The sequence below is a fragment of the Maniola hyperantus genome, chromosome 12 (assembly GCF_902806685.2).
Source record: "Maniola hyperantus chromosome 12, iAphHyp1.2, whole genome shotgun sequence".
Taxonomy (NCBI): Eukaryota; Metazoa; Arthropoda; class Insecta; order Lepidoptera; family Nymphalidae; genus Maniola; species Maniola hyperantus.
This window is the reverse complement of record NC_048547.1, coordinates 6,880,537-6,886,958: the sequence shown is the minus strand read 5'-3', so window position 1 is coordinate 6,886,958 and position 6,422 is coordinate 6,880,537.

Sequence of the window (6,422 nt, the reverse complement as noted above, 5' to 3'; positions counted from 1 at the left end):
AACGGGCTGAAATTTGGCATGCAGATAGCTATTATGACGTATGCATCCGCTAAGAAAGGATTTTTGAAAATTCAACATTCAATGAAATAGGGGTTTGAAATTTGTGTAGTCCACGCGGACAAAGTCGCGAGCATAAGCTAGTCTAAATATATAAACGGAAAAGGTGACTGACTGATCTATCAACGCACAGCTCAAACTACTGGACGGATCGTGCTAAAATTTAGCATGCAGATAGCTATTATGACGTAGGCATCCGCTAAGAAAAGATTTTTGAACATTCAACCCCCAAGGAGGTAAAATAAGGGTTTGAAATTTGTGTAGTCGAAGCAGGTGAAGCCGCGGGCATAAGCTTATTAATAAATTCGTTAATTTTCCGATATAAAATGTCCTAAAAAGCTTATTTCCGGTTTTGGTGTACAAGCTATTTCTATAACGAATTTTGTCAAAAGGTAACAGACAGACAGACAGACAGACACATTAGCTTTTAAAATATTCAGTGAGTACGGTTTTCAGACACAGGAACGCTTGTGACGCCTTCTGTGCGTTTGTGCGGTTGCCATCGCAGTTTTTGTGTGAACGAGCGCTTGGACGATTTAACCTATGGACTTGTAACGCGCCTAATATTACGAATAAAAATTTCTGTCACTTTTGGTGCGGGACGAGGAAACACTACATAGACAACTTGACACACTCGCTCAACAAAGTTTTGTGTCATTATTAACACACACATATCTAAATCTTCAACACTACTACATTTTACGCACACTAATAAGTTATATACATCAACATACAAAGACATTACGAGTGTAAGACAGTCAAAGTGATTTCCGATGCTACCGTATCGATATTTTAAAATATATCGATAGTTTTTCAGAAACAAAAGTAGAAGTAAGAATTTATTACTCGTATTTAATTACTTAAAACCAGTGTTTGGTCAGCGTAGCGTATTCTTGCATACATTCACCTCACTTAATAGGTAATTATCCCAAAAACTAATAATGCAACGTAAAAATAAGAAAAATATTTATTTAAAAAATATGCACATACTTTTTTACTTATTTTATATCATTTTTAATCTTTTGTATTTTTTTATATAACGAAATTTTCATTTAAAATTTCGATAGTGAAAATGTGCTTATTAATGATTTATATTATTATATAATACAAAATAAACCTGACCGCGCAAAAGCCTACCAAACATAATTAGTAGGTATATCAATCAATAAAATGTTTTTTTCTTTCCAATCAATCATTTATTTATTGCACATTGGGTTTACATGGTAATTCCAATATGGTGTACTCTTTGTCCAAAAATATTAAATGTAAGTTATTAAATATAACACGTATTGCCCTTACAAATTAGCAATGCAAAAATTTTCTCAATACCTGCCGCTTTTACCCCACAGCAAAATTCCATAAGACAGATAATATGATACTTTGAAAATAAATTAGTAAACACACCCGGTGGCCTCTTCTATTTTTAACACGTCATTGGGGCCGATTCTCTTGTACACAATCTCTAAACTAAACTAAATTAACAGGTCTAAATCCATTGCTATCCTTTTCCGCAAGCATCATTATGAAAGGGATAGCAATAGATTTAGACGTGCCATTTTAGTTTAGTTTAGAGATTGTGTACAACGGAATTAGCCACATTATTTACCATTAGGTTAATGTTATGTATATTCTTGGCGATTTAATACATAAATTTTTATTGCAGCTAACCAACGACATATTATCTTTATTTTATTTATTGATTTTTAAAATGAATTAATTTTGTGTAAATATGCCTAATACATTTCTCAGAGTTAATTTTTCGGGCTAGGTATGAAATCCTTGTATCAGCATATTTATTCATCACGACTTTTGCCAGCTCAATTTTATGATTTACAGTATTATCTGTATCGTGAACATCAATATTTGGAAATAAATTTTTATCAAGCAAAGAATGAAGGCCTTTTCTTACTACGAATTCCGTGGTAAATTTGGGGTTCAACTTTTTGCCCACGTCAATGCCCTGTCTTATAATTTTCTCACACAGCCGGCATAACATTATTACACTTGGTGACGCATACTTTAAAAAACCTTTGGTTTTGTGATAAATCAGGCTTTTATCATCACATGGCCCAAATAGACCTTTGAGGCAATCGTCACATTTAATTTTTTTGGATAAAGAGTACACTACAAACCCAGAGATATACTCAACTACCTTTTCGCCAAATGGGGAGAGATACATTTGACATTCCAAATCCAAATCAGCAGCGTCTTCAGAATATTCTGCATTACATTCTATATCTGAATCATTTATATTCTTACGAGAAGCTGTAAAATTAATTTTGTCAGCTGGAGAACATGTTAAAATACTTATATCTTCTAATTGTATGCAATTGGTTCCCGTTCCAGTTACTGTTAATTCGTTGTGGATTAAAAGTTTTTTGTAAATCGACTCAAACTGCCGCGCTGTCGGATTGTCCGAAGAACCACCATGACTCCGAATTTTTGAAAAAAGAATTTCTATGTGGTCCTGGCAAATTTTGTGTAATGGTAAGTAACTCAGTCTACATCCAACTAGAGTCGGGCAAGGATTCAACACCAAGTCTTTGAATAGGGATTTAGCACTTTCGGCACATACACAAAAGCCTAAAAATCCTGTATAGCGTGGAGTTTTCAGTATGTTTGTCCTTTTAATAATTCCATTTTTATTTGAAATATCGGCATTAAGGTCAAAGATAAATTGTTTTGCTTCATCTAATTTTGCAAAACATTGTTGGTAATTATCTTCATTCATGGCTCTTTTGTAACCATACGGAGCATGGGTTTTTGAGTCCAAAATATCAAAAACATCATTGAACAATTTTAAAAATTTTGCCGTGGGGCTGATGTTGATGAAGCCGGGTAAATTAAGATTTTCACAAAAGGTTAAAGCGTCTGCCACACTATCGCTGAAGAGTTGAGTCGCTAGTCGGACATTCATTATTTTATGTTTAAAATAAACATGGTTTGATTTTAATTTATTTGCTACATAAAATAGTTCATTTTCCTGTAATTGATGTAATAGTAAAATATTATTCCATTCTATTTTATTCTCTAAGGCATCTGTAAAATATTTATAACATTCGAACGCGTTTCGTACCAACTTCAACATGTGGCAAGGATCTAAAAAAAAATGAACCTGTTGGCCGGATTTGGGATCTAATATTGTGGTTTTTAAATTTTGAGGGTCCATGCAACATCCCAACTCCTCAGCCATAGCAATATTAGATCTCGTTCCGTCACAGGTCAAAGCTTTTATTTCAACACCTGTATTACCAACTAGTTCAAGTGCTTTAGTAACTAAACGGGCCTTCAGTGCGGCAGATGTTCCCTTTACTAAAAAGTAACCTACTGGTAACTTCCACATGGTGTTTATGCCCACTAATAAAAATACTAAAGCATCTGTAGCCTCCTCAGAATTTTCAGATAGGTTATCAAAACCATAATTTACATAACCGTAATATCGCTGAGATTTAGGATGCCATTCAGGACTAAGTTTGATTTTCATTTCGTCAATTATAAGTGAACAATAAATTTTACCCTGGCTACCTTCTTGCACACGTTTTAAAGCATTAAGCGCTTCTTGGGTAAAACCAGGGCGACCATCGATAGTGGCATACCACTTTGTTAACGTCCGAGGATGCGGCAAGGCAGTCGAAAACACCTTGCGGACATATCTATATGCTTTTGGTGAGTAATAATTAAGCGTGAGTGCAAAGCATCTCAATTCCGGTGAGAATGGTTTGCGTGACGTCTTTCCTGTGATGTTATTAGCAAACTGCCTTTCAAGAAGTTCTTTATTGGAAACTCCAATATTTTCTAAAATTCGTTTTTGTTCCTTGTCAATTAATAAATTTTTATTTATGATTTTTAAAATGTCATGTAGAGAAGCTACTCTTTTTTTTAAATATCTGTTTTTGGACTGGAGCCTTTTAATTTTTTTAGTTTGGTTGTCAATTTTCATTTTCATTTTTTTTTTCCTTGGTGTTAGTTCGATGTTTGCTTGCTTGATTGATGGTGGAGTAGTACTAGAAGGACCTGGTTCCTGAGATTTATAATTCTCTACCGACTTGAACACCTGAAAAAAAATTGTCGAGCAAATTGATATCCAAAGTATAAAATGTTTATCACAAGATGTTGCCGACGGCCTAATTTCATCAAAATCTGTTAATTATTCATCATAGTAGGTTGTTAAAGCGTAACACAAAAAGACAGACAGTCAGACACCCTCAAAAATTGTTTCAAATTTTACATGTAAACACATAATATGGAAACACTTACGGTATCTGCTAAAAGCAATGTTGGTATGGCATGAGAGACTAATTTGCGACGTTTATTAGGCAAACATTCAAATTGGGACGAATCAAAGTGCGCCGAACAGATAGTACTTGTGCGGGTAGGTTCCCAACTACGTTTTCGATCGCACAATTGTGCCCACTTCATTTTAAAGTGGGCGTCTTTAGGAAATCTGTAAAAATAAAACGATTATGATAAATTATTACCTGATCCTCATCCTTGAGAAAGGTACACCTTTTAGCTACATATTACCCAGTTCAGAGACACCGTTTCGCGCCTATCACTAAAATTGCGTTGCTTTAATTTTTTTTTAAATGTATTAAGTACGTGAAATCACAGAAATCGACCAGTTTTATTACAAGTATAGGTAGCGAAAAAATTGTGGTAATTAATAATAACTATTCTTTACTTGACTTGAAGACGGTAATTTAGTCGTTAATAATAAAGAAAATGTTTTCATCGATATCGATAATCGAACCGCAATCACTATCACATGATTCTTAAAAATCGAACCTTATGTCCTATGCAATTGAATCTAATACTGAAAAATTTGGTAAAAATAACACAATAGTCTCGTGGGGAGTGCGGCATACTATAGACGGAGAGCCAGGGCCCAAAATACTGTTTGAATTTACTAAGGCTAATTTTTTTATAGTTCATTAGAATGGTTGCGTACACAAACATACTGCGGTCAGTCAAGTGAACCTGAGAACAGTGACTCAGGTGCGCTATCAAAGGTGTCGTACCTGCGAGGTAATAAAATGAATTTACTAAGGCTGAAAATTGTTATATAACTTGTATATTGCATATAAATAAAAGTTGTAATGGTTAGTCAGCAGAATATGGGGACAGAGCTGGTCAGTATGCGCAAAAAATTAGCCTTAGTAAATTCAAACAGTTTTTTGGGCGCTGGCTCTCCGTCTTTAGTATACCGCACTTCCCACGAGACTAGTGTTATTTTTACTACTACGTAATTTCATGCTGTTCACGCGTATTCAAATTTTAACCTAATTTGTATATATCGAGGGTTGCAATTGTTTAGAAAAAACAAAATATAGTCTCGTGAGAAGTGTGACTCGCTTCTACCGAATTATTACGTACTCAATTACTGAATCGGTAAAGTTCTCGATTGTTATTTTATTATAATAATTTATGTAATTTAATTTATAGAAAGCGTTTATTACACCAAAAATACTTACTTATGAAATGAAATTCCATCTTTTTGTAAATTTGATGTGTTTGATTTGTTCTTGCACTCACTAACGGCACAAACAGGCATTTTTCACCCAGCGTGTAAGACGTCGTCACACATCGAAAACGATTCTGACAATGACAAAATCGATTCCGCAAACAGTGTTTATAAACGCAGTGGATTAAAAATCCATTACTATTGACAGAGGGGAATAATCATGCGAGGCGCGTCCTTAGGTTTAATCGTCCAAGGAACGAGCGTCTGATAGATATGGATAGATGCAAAGCCTGGGCGTGACAGCTGTAATGAACTAAAAGTGACCTAACTACTAATATCTAGAATGGCACCACGTGACTGGTAGACCTCGAAAGCCGAGGCGACTCGGTTATTCGAACGATATTGAACTTCACTGCATAGTGAGTAGGCATACCACCATAAATAATAACAATATATCAAAATGATTAATCATATAGGATAAAATGTATTTACTGTCATTCAGATACCTCATAAATCAATATGTCATCAATATAATATTATCTAATTACAATATAATTAACATAAAGATTGTTACACCATCGAAATCAAACTGCATAATAGTATCATAACAAGATCCAATTATGCGCAAGCACATTTTTTAGGGTTCCGTATCTCCAACGAAAAAAGGAGTAATTGTCGTGTCTGTCAATACCCGTCAAGGAATTAAAATAGGGTAGGTACTTCCCGTTGACCTAGAATCATTATATTTGGCAGGTAGCAATGTCTTATCTAATGGGATAAATCTGAAAACCATGACTTTGCAGAAGTTACATTACAAGAAAATTAAAAAGTGTTACTTATTTGTTGTACGACGATACGGAATCCTTCGCGTGCAAGTGCGACTCGCACTTGACAGGTTTTTATT